The sequence below is a fragment of the Equus caballus genome, chromosome 17 (genome assembly GCF_041296265.1).
Source record: "Equus caballus isolate H_3958 breed thoroughbred chromosome 17, TB-T2T, whole genome shotgun sequence".
In the NCBI taxonomy this organism is placed as follows: domain Eukaryota; kingdom Metazoa; phylum Chordata; class Mammalia; order Perissodactyla; family Equidae; genus Equus; species Equus caballus.
The window spans coordinates 16,963,500-16,978,896 of record NC_091700.1 but is presented as its reverse complement, the minus strand read 5'-3'; the positions used below and the strand labels follow the sequence as shown (position 1 = coordinate 16,978,896).

The following is a 15,397-nucleotide window of genomic DNA, read 5'->3' as shown; positions in this document are numbered from 1 at the left end:
AGCGGGAACCCTGGGCCTCTAAGCATGTCTCATGAAAATGCCAGGATAGGAATTTCCCACCAGCTGCAAAGACAGTGAGACCTCTGGACTCCAGAGCAGGAGAATGTGGAAGCGAGGATTCAGGAGTTGGGACGTCTAAAGCCAGAAAGAAGAGCCACTCTATTGAGGACAGAGAATTAGAGGGCACTTCCCCATATCTGTCACAGAATGAACAGTTTCCTCCTGAAAGTTACTTCAGAAAAATAATGAGGCAGTTTTTTCAGTGGATTAATTCCAAGAAAAAAATCACAGGGAAGGAAAGTCCCCAGCAAAAAGCCAAGTTCACGTCAACCTTTGCACCGCTCTGAGACCCAGCTCAAAGTGCAGCTCTCGTGAGCTGTGGGCCTCCTGAAGCTCATGAGCTCATGGCAGCCATCGGGAAGATCCTAGAGGAGAAACTGGCATGGAGATACGAACCTGAGGCTGCAGAGCTAAGTCAGCAGAAGGGGGAACTGCAGGCCCAGGTAGAGCCTGACGAGGGGCATCCCTCCAACTACGGGGCTCTCTCTGACCCACAGCCAGGGGAATGGGCAAGGACCACATCCTGCAGCCAAGATGCTGTCCCTCCTGACAAGAGTTTTCGTACAAGGGTTAGACAGAAAAGAGACAGGATCAGACAGCCCTGGAAAGTTGTGGCCTTCAAGGACCAGCATTTATGCCAGAGTCAACCCCCTTCCCCACCCTACAGGGAGTCTGTGCCCCATCCAAGACCCACCTGCATGCATGATGTATGCCACGTCCCTCCGGCCACCCTCACCTCTAATGAAAGCACTGTGTTCAGAGATCTGACTCTTCTATTCAAACAGGAAATGCTTCTCCAACACTTCCAGGGAGGAAAAATGTCCCCAAAGAAATCATTCAGTCCTTGTTGAGAAAGCATTGCAGTTTTCACGAGAACACATCCTCTGATGAGAACCATGGTTAGCACAACCAAGGATACTGATCGTCCTCAATAAATGTTTCTGCTAGGAGAGAGTAGTGTTCTCTGTGTGGTGCTTTGGGGGAGTGGATTTGGGGTTCCCAGTGATTATGCTCAGGGAAAGGAAGGAGGGAAGTCAGCTCTTTTGGTTTCTGCAAGATGACCAGTCCCTTGTAGGGGGCCTGACAGTGGCTTTCTCAGTTTTATCTTGGGTCCTGTATTTGACCTTATTCAGATGTCCTGTACTTAAAACACTTTACTTTTTCATAAAAAGTACAAAAAGTTTACTCTAAAAACTTCCGGGCCTTTTCAAAATGAGAGAAACCCTTCAAGTCCAGAACTTGGCTCAACTTGTCTTTCCATCTGCTCCCTCACTATCCTGAACTATACACAGCTGCAGGGTGGGATGCGTTCCTCTGGAAGGATACAGCCAGAATTTCCCCTTGTTGCCTCAGAAAGTTTTGGAATTGGAAGTGTGGGGGTGTTTAGGCCCTGAGGTGAGTGGCAGGGGGAAATGTTGCTCTTGGATCTCTTGGTGAGGAATGAATGTCACCTGCTCCTAAGAGCCTTTCTCTCCCTCAGGAGGTCTGGGTGGTGGGCCACGTCCCCACGCCTCAGCTGACCCTAACGAAAATGGGGAGCAGTCCACCCTTCCCCTTCCTCTACCCTTCCTGGAGCAGAAGGGAGGAGAGAACTCGCAGCTCTGAAAAGGACCAGAGATAGGAATATTTTCCTGAAAACGGTAACTTACCTTCATTTAGAAAAAGTTGCTGATTCCTGAGTATCTCACAGGTGAGCAGTCAGTGCAGGTGTGCGTATGGATGGGTTTTGCGATTGTGGACACTGGAGTGGCCAGGGCAGGGTCCAGGAACTGGGTGGGTCCCGCTGAAGAATCTGTTATATGTGGGGTGTTAATCTGTCTGTAAGGCACATTCTGAGCTCAACAATGAGGTCTCCCTGCATGTGAGGACACCTCAAGGAATGGGAGGAGCCGCTCCCGAGGGAAACTTCCTCAGGATGCCCAGCTTGGTAGGATTATTGCAAGACCAAGAGATCACCTGGCTATCATTTGTAGGAATGGTCGTCGGGCAGCCACCCAGAATTTGGGGCAAAAGGAGAAAACAAGTAGGGAAAAAGGAATGGTGGAGTGAGTGGAAAAGGAAGGAAAAAATGAGGAGGGGAAGAATGACCTTATCATCACTCCTCATGATCCCTGAGGGTCACTTCGAGCTCACAATGTCCCTTCCAGACAGATTAACACCCCACATCCTGGCCATCCACTCCACCCAGCACTACCTTACCTAGGCCTCACCTCCTGGAGACTAATCAGGGCTGGGGGGAGCACAATGATACCACTGCAGCTAAGAGAACTTGGGATAGTCTTCGAGATTGAAGACAGTATCTCCAGGAATGTTGTCAAGGAGGTTGTCCTCTCATTTGGTGCCTGCCTTCCCAGCCATGCTACATCTTACACCAAGGTTACAGTAATTTAGGGGTGGGTTAGTTACTATATAACAAATACCCCAAAAGTTAGTGGCTTAAAAAACCAAGTATTTATTAATTCATAGTTTCTGTTGGTGAGGAATGTAGGCAAGGCCTACCTGGGTTCTCTGCTCCAAGGTCTCTCACAAGGCTGCAATTAAGGTGTCAGCTGGGGCTGGGGTCTCAGCTGAAGGCTTGCCTGGGGAAATACACACTTCTTTGCTCACTCCTATAGCTGCTGGCTGGATGCAGTTCCTCAAGGCCTGTTGGACTGAGAGCCTCAATTCCTGGATGGCTGTTGGCTGGAGTTGGCCGGAGGCAACCTTCAGTTCCTTGTCATGTAGGCCTCTCCAACATGGCAGCTTGCTTCATCAAAGCCAGGAGAGAGTCTGCTAGCAAGACACAAGTCACAATCTTGTAAACTAATGAGGGAAATGATATCCCATCACCTTTCCCTTATCCTATTAGTCAGAAGCAAATCATGAGGTCCAGCTTACACTCAAGGGGAGCAGTTTATACAAGGGTGTGACTAGCAAAAGAAGGGATCTTTGGAACCTTCTTAGAACTCTTCCTAACACAAGGGTTTCTTCTTGGACATCCCACTGAGTTCACTGAAGCAAAAGTGACCAAAGGGACCAAGTGGATCCTTGTGCTCATCCATATCCACGTCATCAAAGTTAAATCTGTTTAATGGCTAAGTGGAGTAACGTCTGGTAAGAAAAACATCAAAGAGATTGAAGCATCCAAGGAAGGAGGGAAAGGTGGCAGGGAGGTAAAGGCGGTGTGGGGTCATCATGAACGGTAAAGTGAAAGGAGCCCTTAGAACCACCTGCCTCACCACTGCCAGTATTCAGACTTAGAGGGGAGGAAAAATTAGGTGCAACACGGCTCATCCTCACTCCGCCACCGTATCTCCACTCTGCTCTAGCTCCCCAACTACAGGCCTAAAGAAGCAACCTTCAGTTCCCATAGAGATAGCCAGGCTTATAGAGGAAGTAAACCCTACAGCTTGCAAGGTTTAACTTCTGCTCTTATTGATATATTTAATATAGCACATCCATCATTTCAAATTTGCTTCTCACAGCTTGAACATCCGAGAGGATGAATCACACAATCTATGGCAAAGCCAGTACTAGGGAATTCAGCATGTAGCTCCCATTCTGGGATGTTTTCCATGAACCCATTGCCAAAGAGCTTCTAACCAAGGGAGAGGTGGTGGCTCAAAAGGGCTGACTTACTGGCTGGGGTCACAAAACAAGTCATACCTGGTGCCCAGATATTTGCTTCTATTCAGAGAAACACTGGATGAGTCAACGAGACAGAATTTGCACACTCAGCACATCTAGGCAGTGAACTGTCCAAATGAGGTGACAGTACCACCCAGGAGTGATCCCACACTCTTGTTCTGCTTCTAGTACTGTTTTCCTTTTTCCCAGATTCCAGTTCCTATGGGAAAGCAGGACTCTTACCAAAAGAAGGAAAACGTATTAGCTGAACAGTGACTGGAGAGATGAGGATGAATTTCTCTAGAAACAGATTTCATGGGCTTGCTGCTTATACCCAGAGATCAGTGCTGTGCAGCTTGGGGGGTGTGGGGGGTGGGGGTGGGGGTGGGGTTGGGGGTCTCATTTACACCATATTCTGTGGCGCCTGAAGAATTTTCAGTGACATAGAATGTGATGGGAATGGGTTACCTGAATTTTTATACACTCAAGCCCACACTCCAAACCTAATGTCAGGGCCAATAAAATGCATGAATTGACTGGTACCTTGATGTGGCTTGGGTATGGGAACCCCAGATCCCAGCTTCAGGTACTGTGAATTTCTCTGGTACCAGGTGCTGCCTAAGGGAATCAGCTTTCTTGAGGCAGCCTTCACATGGATTAACACTCAGAACTGTGCCCTAATCTGCAGCCACAATGAAGGGGACAAGGCTATGAGAAGGGGCTCTTCTCTCTCTCTCTTTTTTTTTTAAAGATTGGCACCTGAGCTAACAACTGTTGCCAATCTTCTTCTTTTTTTCTCTTTTTGCTCCCCAAATCCCCTCAGTACATAGTTGTATATTTCAGTTGTGGGTCCCTCTAGTTGTGGCATGTGGGACGCCGCCTCAACGTGGCCTGATGAGCAGTGCCATGTCCACACCCAGGATCCGAACCAGTGAAACCCTGGGCCGCCAATGCGGAGGGTGCGAACTTAACCACTTGGCCACGGGGCTGGCCCCGGGGCTCCTCTTGAGGCCTTTCCTCTGGAACTTCCATTGGCCCTGGATCAGAGCCTAAATTAGGCTATTTTCCTGGGGTCACAAGGACACATTTGGTCTTCCTTAGGGAGGCCAAGTGGAAGCTCAGAGATTTGTGGAGGCTGCCTCCCTATCTCTCCCAGGAGACTCGGGGTCTGTTTCTTCCTTCTATGGGGGCCAGGAGGTAGAGAAGGAACTGAGTATTATGCAAGTTTAGCAATGCTTCACTGTGGGAGGGGGTTGGGCTGACAAGAGTAGGTAATTTTCCTTTGCAGGGATTCTTGCCCAGCTTGAGGCAACCTTCATTTGAAGCAGGATAATGCTGTTTCTACCCTCCACCTGAGGGGACTCCAGAAGGAATAAAAGTTACCTTTCCTCATTTGTCTTACAGGAAGTTCTGGGCTTCTGGGTTCAGGAGTTATTAATGGCTTTCATGTTTCCTGAACCCAAGGAGAAGTTGTGAGACACCTGTCGTACAGTTGTGGACACCTGTCCAGACCCTCATGTGGGAGGAGACTTTAGCTGGCTGCTCCAAGGAGAGAGGAGATAGGGGTTGACACAAATGCTGGGGTGAGAGAAGGAGAGTTGCCTAAAGGTAGCAGTGGCTCCAAGACCCTGAGAATCAGCATGTAGACACGAGTCCCTTAGGTGGACGGGTTCTGTGTGGAAGTCCCCTAGGAGACAGCACAATGTTTTAAGGGATGAAGTGATGATGCTGAGATGACTAATCATCAAGCCCCATCATCTTGAGAGCTGTCGCAAGACACGGCATTGCTCACACTTAGCACAGAGGCTGTGCAGCCACTGGCCTTTCAATGGGCCTGAAGGGCTTGGGCAATGAAAATCCCAGGGGCAACCAAGATGGACTCAAGATCACAGGCTCTTACCTACATATTTGATGGTGAATACTTAACTAAATAGGCAAAAAGCTCCCATTAATGACTACTATTGTATATCTTCCTACCCTTTAAAATGGGGTCTTTGAGCCAGATTTAATTTAATTTAGAAAAATTAAGTACTGCTTATTGTACTTCAATGTTGTGAAACAAATTTATGCTTTTTATGTATATTATCCCATTTAAACTTTACAATGCTTTGAAGTAGGTTTCTTTACCCTCTTTTATCGAAGAGCACGACCTGAAGGGCAGAGAAGGTAATATATATTCAGAGTGCTAGCACAGAAGAGGGAGCCAGGGATGGAGAGCCCCCTTACGCTGTGAGGGATTCTTTGGATGTAAATGATGGCAAGTACAATTCAATTGACTTTAAAAACAGGATCTGTTGACTCAGGCACCTGAAAAAGGTCTGGGAGTAAGGCTGCCCTCAGGCAGGAGGATTCATATTGGGGCTCAGCTGATGTCATCAAGTTTCAGTTTCTATCCATTTCTCTGCTCTAGATTCTGGACTGGCTACCTTGTAAGTCTGTCTGGCAAGTTCGTAGCTACATCTTCCAAACTAAAAGCACAGCTAAAAATGGGTTGTTTCTCCCACTAGTCCCTTTAAAAGTCCCACTGTGCCTTATTGTCTCCAGTTGGGTCACATGCCCATCCCTGACGAAACGCTGTTGCCAAAAGCATGGACCAATCTTTTTGGCCAAGCCTGACTTCAATGCCCTCCTTTAAAGTAAGAGCGTTAGTGATAAACAACTCCACTTGACATGGACTGAAACTGACAACGGGGTTAGATCCCCAGAGGGCAAAAGAAGGACTATTTTTAGAAGGTGAGTGAATGCTGAGTGTCAAAATAAAAACAAAAACAAAACGGATGTCTGCTTCAGCCCTCTCTCTCACCACCCCATTTCTGCCTTCTTGTCCAGAGTCATGCCATGGACTGAAGGTTAGAGTTAGAGGAAATGCCAATTCTGTGGAGGACAGGAAAGGAACTCAAAGTGGAAGGAATCAATCAGAGGCCCCAGCATCCATGCGGATAGACCATCCAATGATCTGATCTCTCACTGTCTGCTCCTTCTCATCTTAGAGTCCTTTACCTTCATTCCAGTTCAGTTATGGCCATATCCTAGAACTTATCACCAGCAACATTTGTGTGTTCTGAAAAAATACAGTCTGACATTCCACCCTTTATCCTCTCAGCTTATGCCCTCAGCATGTTAATTCCTCAACCTATTCAGGAACTACAAGCCACTCTATACTTTCCCCTGCTCACCTGACAACCTTTGTCTTCATTTCCTCCCTCTCCAAGGAAAACTTCATGGGGCATCACTTAATCCTAAACCTAAATCTACTGCTCTGCTCTAAACAGCCTACCCCCTTCTTTCATTCGTCCTGTCTAGCAAAATCCAACTCTGCCTTTTTTAGAACTGCCTTCAAATAAGGGCCTGCTTCCTCTTGGATAAAATCACACAAGTGTGTTTGTGCCCCATAAACTTCTGTTCTACATTTGTTGCTCAGCTCCACCACTGCCTCAGAATCCAGTCATTCCTCCTGTGTTACCATGTGCCAGACGCTCTTCCAAGCACTTGGGACACCCAGTGGAGGCAACAGAGGCCCTGTCTCGGGGGAGCTTCTGTGATTGTTTTCTCAGTCAACTCGCTTGCCTAAGTTCTCAAAACAATTCCAGTTTCCTACACCTTGTCCACACTCCTCGCTCATTGATCATATGTGCTGGACCACCAGAGGGAAACAGAGAAGTCATCAGATGGGAACTTTTCTTCATAAAAACTTCAAAACAAAACAAAACCAAAACCAAAATGAGATCCTCCATCTCTTCTTTCCTCCTTCCTTCCCACCATACTGAAATGTTTCCCTCAATGCTTTCCTTAATCCTCCCAACTTGGGATCTGCCCGCCCTTTCCAAGTCACAACACTTTCACATGTGTGGACTATCTGCCTTAATTATCTACTTTTCCAGAGGACCAAGACTACATTTACCTCATCACAGCTGGAAACACCAAGCAGAGCTCAGAATCCTCTGGAGGAATACATCGGCAATAGGAGGGATCTATGGGGAGGTCCTGCCCAGCATGCTCTGGGGCGGGGCCACGTCTGGGGGCAGGGCCTGAGAGACTCTGAGATCCTGTTTGGCTTCTTGAGGGCGACGGCACCAGCAACATGGCCAGACATCTCACCTCAGGCTTCTGGAAGATATGAGTTGAGATTTAATTCAAAGACGGTTCTGAGGAAGGTTTCTGGATGCCTGAGTGACCTTCCCCACTGCCCAGCCTGAAGGATCCTTTCCTCCATCTGCCATTTCCATTACGGTGGGCAGGCCCTCACAGCCCCGGGGCCCCCAAACTCTCACTCCAGGCCCAGCCTTAGAAGGTGCTCAGAGGCCTGGGGGCAGGGCTGTGCCTGCCCAACACCACCCCCTTTGACGATGGCACTCTTAGGAACTCCACCAAGGTGAGAATAGTAATAAATAGAGTAACAACATTGACAACTGTTAAGGCTTCACCTTACACTGGCTGCCTGGCCGTGCACAAGTAGCCTGAGTCTCAGATCTCATCTATTATGCGCAGATACTGATGTGTACTGATAGGGTTGGTCCTCGGAACTGGAATGAATGAGTAAAGAGTTTTGAACAGTGTTTACCTAACACTAGAAGTTTAATATGTGCTACCCATTATTATCACTCATTTAAAATGCTAGGCCTCCTCTTTATTATTTTAGAAGTATCAATTTACCACTCATTCATTCTTCCTTCCTTCAGAATGAATTTATTTAGTACCTAACATGTGCCAGACACTATGCCAGGCTCTGGAATACAATGGTAAGCAAAAAGGTAGAGTCTCTGCCTTCATGGATCTTACAGTCTAGAGGGGAGATCAGGCAGAAATTAATTATACAAGATTGTGTAAATGTCCCATGTTACATTCTATGAAGGGTTCATGAGCTGGTTGTCGGTGCCAAGGGAGCTTAAAACATGGGGATTTGGCCTAACCAAGGAGAAGAGGGTCTTCCTCACCCATCCCTCAGGAGCTGATGAGGCTTAAGAGGTAAAAGGTGAGTAGGAGACAACTTGGCAAAGCAGGGAGGGAGAAGTGTTCCAGGCAGAGGAATCTGGGTGATGAGAGCAGAGAGAGTGAGGAGGGAGGAATGTGATGCAACAAGAAGAGGGAAAAGCGTGGGAGGCACAGATTAAGCAGAGTTCTCTGGGCCAAATCAACTAGTTAAGTCTTTGGAGCAATGGGGAGCCAGGGGAAATTTTTAAGTTAGGATATATTTATATGTGTAGGGTATTCAGATTTTAGTTGTATTATTTGAGTTTCCAAAAGATTACTGTGAATTAATACTGTGAATTAATGATTTACAGCGATTTAATGTGAAGAATGCTTTGGATGGGGTAAAGAGGATGTGAGAGACCAGTGAGAAGGCCACTGCAGTAATCTACGAAAGAAATGATGTCAGCATGGACCACAATGGTGGTGACCAAAGTGGAGTAACGTGGACGGATGTGAGTGGCATGACTTCATTAATTCTAATAAGACGGAACATTTTACCTTTTGTTTCGCTCCAGTGCCCAAGAGGTACAGGTTGGTGCAAGATGTGGGGTCTTTTATAGAGTTGGACAAGTCAGCAGACACGAAACATTTGAAAAGGCTGCTTGAACTGCTGACTAGCCAAAATCAAAGAGGAAGTTGACCTTCAACCCTTTGTTTCATTCCAGCTGCAGAAGTCATTTTCAGTTACTCTCTGACTCAAGTAAACACCACTCCCTGTCACCTTATCCCTTTGAGGGTTGGTTCACTTCTACATTTTCACTGGGACACGATTCTCACTGACAGTAGAAAGTTCGGCACCCAGACCTGCAGATGTGAAGACACTTGCTCCTCTCTCGAACTATTAGTACTTCTGGGAAACACGTCCCAGTGCCAAACTGTCCTGGTCCTGAAATGACCCCGTTATTTGGGGAGGTAGTGAAGGAAACTGCATGTTTTAAACCTCGAGCGGCACTCTCTTTGGACATCGAAAGGTGTAAATGATAAAATACTTACTAGACTTAAAGACCAGGGAGTAAACGGGGGGCTGGATGCTGCCCAGACTCTGTGTGTCAGCAAAACATATCTGAGCTAAGCGAAGGACCAAGACCAGGACCAAGTGTTTTCCTCAGTGGAATAATTAGACAACAGAGGTGGGCAATTTAGGAAAGATAACTTTTTCTGTCCCTGCTTTAGAATTTCTATTACAAACAAAACCCAATCCTTAGCAAGATTTAAGAGCATGGGACAAAGACTGCTAGATGTTGAACTGCTGGGAGTGGGCCCACGTTTTATTTATCTTCGTATCCAAGCACATCCGCAGTGCTTGCCACGAGGCAGATACTCAGTGAATGCTGGGTGGAACAAGGATTCCTCTGTGTTTTCATGGGGTATTTATATGGTATGGGAATTCAGTCATTTTTTGCTCCACTAGGTAGAGATGGATGCTTTCTGTTCTCCATGTTTACTTTGAACACCATTTAGCTACAGGGATGTTCTAAAATGAAATAATAAGGAAACCAGCTTTAATACGATTTTATATATACAGACAGATACACTTTCTGACCACGTGCAGATATGAATGCTCTCCCTGGAAGATGCTTTTGTAACATAATTGCACTAGAATGACGTTAGAGATGGGGAAGAAAGGGAAAGTAAGGTAAAAGTCACAGCTTAATTTGTAGACAGGATTGCTGCTTTAAAAATGAATTTCAGGTGCTTCTTGGCATACTTGGCCCAAGCACTGGAGATTTAACAGTGATTTGTGATTTGGGGGGTGGGGGTGTGGGAAGAGTGGGGGGGTGGGAAGGGTGGGGGTGGGGGGAGGGGGGCGTTTATTGAGCTTTCCCTCAGGGAACGGGAACCTCACTTGCCTTAGTGCTGCAGCATCAGAAAGCGCGCGAGGGCGCCCACTCCCGGGACAGTAGGAAGAAAGGGGAAGGGCACCAACGTGCAGCGGGCATCCAAACTTCACGAGGAAAGCTTGCTTTCCCCCGGCTCGGTCCTCCTCCTCTTTCCACTGCCTGGGAAACCGCCCTCGGGTGCTCTGCGGCCTCTGGGACAGAGAGGAAAACTCCTAAGCACGGGAGGATCTTATTCCCTGACTCGCTTTGGGTTGCAAAGCCAGTCACCAGACCTCAGAGATCTTTGCAAGGGTTTACGAACTGCTTCTTGTTGTTTTCCAAAGCAGGGGTCTGTGGTCTGTGGTCCGGATGGACACCGACTGACTGAACCGGCGCCTCGCGATGGGCATGGAAGCCGCTTCCGCCCCCAAGCCCATCAGAGGGCCGTGGTCAACCCGCCCCGATTCCTCAACAGCCCCTCCAAATCATCTCCATCGCCTGCCTCAAGCGGGATCGTCCCGAAGACATCAGAGGCCAGCTAGTCAAGAACTCTCCGTTTCCCCGCACCACCCCCCACCCCCGTTTGAACGTCCCTCTATTTCTCTCCACCCACCCCTCCCCTTTCCCTTTGGTTTTCCAGGAAGAGGGATTCAGCTTGGCAGTTCCAGGGTCCTGGCTCCACGTGGGGTGCCCTGGGAACCGTCTGCTCAGCCTCCCCCAAAGATCTCGTTCCCTCAGTTTGCCAGCTGCTTTCTCTTCGGCCCGTCTCTTTCTTTCCTTAAGCCGCTGAGCACACCCAAGTCTCTCCCAGCATCCACACCTCTCCTTTCCGCTCCTCCACCACCGCCTTCTCTCTCTACCTTTCACGGCTAAGCTGCTGCCAAAAGACCTCGACTCCTCGTCAGCCATCCAGTCATCGCCTCGTCTCTCACCGGCTCCTCGAAAGACTCCCCAAATCTCGTCGCCGTCCCGTCCTAGCAAGAGGCCAGGGCACGCCCTTCGGTTCCTTCGCCTTCCTAAACTCTCTGTGGTGTCTGAGGAATGCTGCCCACGCCTTCAGTCTCTGCAAGTTCTCTCCACCCTCTTTCTCTGGGGGATGGCCCCCTCCCCAGGTGCCCTTCCTAACCTCAGACCCCTCTGTCTCCCTTTCCTCTGCGGCTTCTCCTCCCGACCACTTCTCCAAGGGTTCTGTTCTCGGAGGCAAGGCATGGTCTTCAGGGAACAGGAACCCCTCGGGTCTCAGAGCAAGCTCATGCGCTCTCCTACGATTCGACTCGCCCCCCGGATGCCCAGGGCTTCTGAGTGCGTACGACTGACGTCACCCTGCCCCTGACTCCACGCTGCTTTCTCTAACTGTCTGCTGGACGCACCTCTCGGGATGTCCAAAGGCTTCTCAAAACCGACACGTCCAAAAGGGAGCCCGGTATCCTCCAAAAGAACCCTCCCCCTCCTCTTACCTTCCTTTCATCACCTCAGAAAACCTCTGCCCATCTCATCCCCGCCCCCCCCCCCCACCGAGAGCGAGAGGCCTCAGGGCCACGCTTGAGCTCTCTGTCTCACCCACTTGGCAGCCTACCGACTCCCAAAGGGAGCCGAGCGCCTTCCCGTCTTTGCCGTCCCCGCTGCTCTGCCGCATGCCTTCCTGTCTCTTGCACGCAACCAGCCCAGTAGACTCCTTACTGATCTTGCCGGCTGGCCTCCTGGCACACCGCACCCCCCCCTCCCCGCTTGAACCCATCCTCCACACTGTTGGGAGGGTGACCCAAGAGGAAAACCCTGCCGTTACTGACACCACGGTGCCCGGCCCCCACAGGGGTGGACGTGGGCGAGAAAGTAACCAAAGTTTCTGAGGTTGTTTTGCAGAACAACAGGAAGACGGCAGATCAGAGAGCAGCTTGATGGCAGCCCCCCCGGACCCCGCCCGAGCGGACATCGTGCAGAGGCTTGGACCAGCCGAAATGACGGATCGCCCACTTTCCGCGTCACGGACAGAGATCCTCGGCGTGCAACGCGTCGAACCCCACTGACTTCGCACTTGTGACCCACGAAGAAATACGAGTGACAGTCGCACCTGAGCAGAGGACTCTTCAAGCTTCACCCCCAGCGCTCTCCTGGTCCCACCCCTACCCCAACCCCAGATAAACGCCCCAACGTTTTGTTTTCCCTTTGAGGAGGCGGGTTTGAGTTTTACGCCCACCTCCTTGTCTGGCCGCCTCTTGATCATAAACCTCTTTCCTTGCTGCAACCCTGACTTCTCACTGATTGGCTTGGCTGCGAAATCGGGTACCCGGACCTGAGTTTGTGTGTGGTCCCATCGCTTCCCTGCTTGAAAGGAATCCAGGGTTCTCCACTGCCTGCAGGCCAAACTGGAGCAGAATCTCCAAGGCCTCGCCCCTGCAGCCTTCCTCCCTGCTCCTCACCCACACGCGGGCCACCCTCCCGCCACGTGCGACTCTCTGCAGACCCCAAACAGGTTCTGACTCAAAGGACTTCAAGCTCATCGAGCGAGCCTAATCCTAGCAGGGTAATCCCTTCGATCCAGTGCACACCGCAAGTGTTCGACCTGCCTCTTCTTGGCAGGACTCAGAGGAGAGAGAGGTTGGACGGGAGGACGGGAGGACGGGCGGAGGCGGAAGGGGTGGAAGTCCAAGGCTCAGGGAAAGGCAGCAAGCGGAGAGCAAGGAAAGGTGGATCACCTTTCCTGCAGCGCCTGCTCCCCCCACCCATGCCGGCTCGCCTTCTTCCATCCTCAACCTCTTCCCCGCCCCGCTTCCTGGGGCATTTCACACTCAGCGCCCGCCGGAAGAGCACGGCAGCAGGACCAAAGCAACACGGAGAAGCAGCTGCTGCCAAAGCCAAAGGGAGGAAGAGGATCCGGAGAACCCTTTTCCCTTTCACTGGCGCCCGGCGCCTGCATCCTGCTCCCGATTCCAAATTTCACGCGGTCAACAACTGGCACCGCTCCTTCCTCCTCGCCCTGGGCTGGAGGCAGCACCGCCTCCCGCTTCCCTGAAGGCCCAAGGGAAACGCACGCACCGAGGGGATCCCACCGGCTGGAAGCCCCTTTACAGATTTCCGCTGTCTGCACTTGGACCTCAAGGGTCTGCGCGGCGCGCCCTGCCCCCACGACCACCCCGCGTCACTCCTTAATCGCCCCCCCACCCCGCCCCGCTGGAGCCCAAGGCTGAGAATCCGGTCCCAGCACCCGCCAGCCCGCCGCGCCCCGCCCCGCGCCCCCCACCCCAGCGCCGCCGTCAGCGCCTGTGCAAAGGCACGCGCCCCAGGGATGGGAGTGGTGGCCCCAGGCAGCCAGCACGGGCGCCAGGGTCGCCGGCAGGACAGGAGAAGGCGCAGGTCCCTGCTCCCGGGGGCGGGGCCCGGGCGGTGGAGACCCCGACGGGTGCACGGAGGGAGGCGGCCGCCCGGGGCCCTCACCTGCCCATGCTCTGGTGGGCCCGCGGCCTCCCGCAGTGCAACGGCCACTACCTGGCGGCGGCGGCGGCGGCGGCGGCGGCGGCTCCCCAGCCTGCGGGGCTCCTGGCGCGCGCATCGGGACGGCCTGGCGGCTGCTCCCGCGCCACACTGCCGAGCCGCCGGCGGCGGCGGCCGCGGCGGCGGCTGCGGCGGCGGCGGCGGCGGCGCCGGGCTCCCAGGCCCGCGGAGCTCGGGGCAGGCTGACCGGGACTTTCTGGTCGCTGCGGCGGCGGGTCCCCAGGCCCGCGGGGCCAGCCGCGCCGCCCCCGCGCCCCGCGCCGGGGCAGGAGCGCACGGCAGGCCCAGGGGGCGGCGCGCAGCCGGGCCTCGGCCGCCGGCCCCGAGTCGGGCCCCGAGGACGACGTTCCGCCGGGCTCAGCGGGGCTGGGGGCCGCGCGCTGCACGAGCACCTCTGGGTCCTTTCCCCGCTCCACCGCCCGCTCGACGCATGGGGAAGACTCCCTTCCCCGACCACAGCCCGCCCCGCGCTGACAGAAGCGGGCGCACAGCGTGCACGCGGTGTGCCACACCCCGCCTGTGGCGCCCGAGAGCCCCCAGGCTCCTCCCGGGGACCGCTTCTCCAGGCAGGGCCGCAGGAAGAGGGCGGCGAGGCGGCGGGGCAAGGACCCCGGCGACTGTGTGGGGGATGGCCACGGTCAGGGTGCTCAGGAGGGTCGTGCTTCTGCGCAGGGGGCCGACGTGTGTCCAAACACACTCGTCGGAACTCTGCAGGTGGAGGCGGGTCCCCACCTACCTTGGCCCTCCGAGTGTTCTCCAAGCCGGCTGGGAAGATTCCCGGCCGCAGGACAGGAGGGAGCGTGGGAGGCGCTTGGCGGCAGTCAGAGCCCTGGGGTCCTTTCTGCCCACACGCGCTGCCACGCGCACAGGTGGCGGTGGTGTGGGGATGGCGGCCTTCAGCGCGGCGTTCCTGGCGGGCGGCCCCAGGGGGCAGGAGGGCCGCCTGGCCCCCGGGGGCGGCACTGAAGCAGAGGGAGAGGGGGGCCCACCGCCGTGGTGGGAAGCCCTGGGGATGAGCGGAGGCCCACGGGGCTGGCGGTGGGGGGTGGAGGGGGGCGGAGCGGGGCACGCGTGTCAGGAGGTGGCCATGGGTGAGGGCCAGGCGGCAGGCCTCGCGGTTGCGGGCAGCCCCTCCCCTCCCCTCCCCTCCGGGAGCCCCGAGCCCAACGGTTGGAGCCCGCGCCCCGCCCAGGCCCCGCCCAGGCCCCGCCCCAGCCCCGCCCAGGCCCCGCCCCCAGGCCGCCAGCCCGCCGTTGCCTAGCAGCGCCTGGCTGTGATTTGACCCTTAGCCTCGCGCAGCCGCCGGGGCCCTGACACTTGGCGGGGCTGTCCGGCTGGGCTGGACGCTCTTCGCGGAGCGCACCAGGTCAGTGCTGTGACCCGCAGCGATGGCCTCCTGGTTTGGCCGCCCCGGCCTCGGCTCCGGCTTAGGCCATTCCCTGGGGCGA

The 15,397-nt window shown here is 53.3% G+C and overlaps 1 long non-coding RNA gene across 2 annotated transcripts in view; it reads right to left on the bottom strand.

Annotated features, from left to right (window-relative positions):
- Positions 1-15,075, bottom strand: part of LOC138918327 (uncharacterized) — a 60,426-nt gene extending 45,351 nt beyond the window's left edge. The window contains exons 1-5 of one of the 2 annotated variants that reach the window (XR_011427621.1): positions 14,686-15,075; positions 11,318-11,431; positions 10,488-10,669; positions 7,568-7,773; positions 2,560-2,829 (exon numbers count right to left, since the gene is read on the bottom strand). This is a non-coding gene — a long non-coding RNA (uncharacterized lncRNA). Of the gene's footprint in view, positions 1-2,559; positions 2,833-7,567; positions 7,774-10,487; positions 10,670-11,317; positions 11,432-14,685 lie in introns of those variants that run through there. The other variant, XR_011427622.1, reaches the window with a different exon arrangement.
- Between the last annotated feature and the right edge of the window lie 322 nt (positions 15,076-15,397).